This window comes from Trypanosoma equiperdum, assembly GCF_001457755.1.
Source record: "Trypanosoma equiperdum strain OVI genome assembly, contig: ctg_1005, whole genome shotgun sequence".
In the NCBI taxonomy this organism is placed as follows: domain Eukaryota; phylum Euglenozoa; class Kinetoplastea; order Trypanosomatida; family Trypanosomatidae; genus Trypanosoma; species Trypanosoma equiperdum.
Genome location: NW_027122956.1, coordinates 7,081 through 8,587, shown reverse-complemented (window position 1 = coordinate 8,587; position 1,507 = coordinate 7,081).

Below are 1,507 nucleotides of genomic sequence, written 5' to 3'. Positions count from 1 at the left end.
TTGTTTTACTTTGTTTATTTTATAGATAATAGCTATGGAAATATTAATAATAATGATAATAATAATGTTAGGATAGTGTTTTGAGTGTATATAGTAGCATTATAACAACAGTGGCAGTGAAGACTGAGCTCACCGACAAAAATAGAAATCATTAAGACAATAAAAAGGGTACAATGGCAATAAGTGAAAGAGAAAATGAGTGAAATGAAGAGAAAGAAAAAAGGAGAAATAATATCCGGAATTTTAAATATAAACATGATGAAGTGTATATTATTAGCAAGAAAGTTGAAGGAGTGATTATTTAGAGACAGATTCTGTTGAACAGACTATATTAAGTTGTTACCTTATTCATGGAAGAAGAAAAAAGATATAAAAGAAGGAAAAAATAGAGAGTAAAACAACTGTATACGCAACATCACAGCTTAGCAGAGAACGATACAACAGAAGGAGATGCCACTTATTTTACAGAGAAATAGATCTACAGTACTGTAAATATTGTTGTAGAGGAGACAGTAGCAGTAGTCCATAAAGTTGGCTGGTAGGGATTCTATTACAGTATAGATGGTTGTGCTTGTTATCACGGACAAGAGGTAAATTTCATAGTGTGTGTGAACTACCTGATGCAACTAGCCACACCACTTCTCAAAACAATTAAAAAAGGAAAAAAGTACACGCGACCGCTAAGGAAGCCAAACAAGAAAACAAAGGCTATGAAGAATACCGGGAAGATCGGAAAGCAGCAGCAGAAGCTGTGGCTCATGAAGCCCGGCCCGAGAGACTAAAACAAAGTAGCACACTGAAGCTGACCTGTTTACGGAAACTTATCGCCCACAGACAAATAAAACCAATAGCAGCAGCAGCGAGAAAACTTGAAGCAGACGTCAACGCGTTAACGGCAAATTCATCTGACCTAGATGACGCTGCTGCCTTGACAAGCCTGAACATGGCAGCATTCGGCTCAACGACGGAAGAACGATCAGCGGTAACGACATCCAAAGTGTTCGGTCAAGCCCCAGGTGCAACAGCCAGAGAAACCGTCTGCGAAGCCGCAACCGAGGACAAAAGAGAGAAAACAGCAGTCGCAGCCTTAAAGTGCCTCTGCCAAAAAGCAGCCGTCGCACACGGCGGCAACGCGTTCGCAGAAGCTTGCACCGACAAACCTGATGGAACAACCGGCTGGGACACAAGCTCAAACCCAAACGAAGTGAACAATCGGACTTTAGCAAAAGCATGCCCGTCCGGAACAGGCAAGCTCGTAACTTCACGAGACCTGACAAAAGCGATGAACGACCTCCAGAAATTAATCCACCAAGATTCAAAAAACGGCTACCTTGGATTCTTCAAAACAACAGGATGCACAGGCAACAGCGGAAGAGGGCAATGCATTAAGTTCACTAACTACGCAACACAAGGCCAAGACGCATTCGAAAAGATACCGTGGATAGCCGGCATAAAAGGGCTAGCAACCAAGCTTGCAGAACGGGAGCGAGCAGCAGAAAAAATGCAA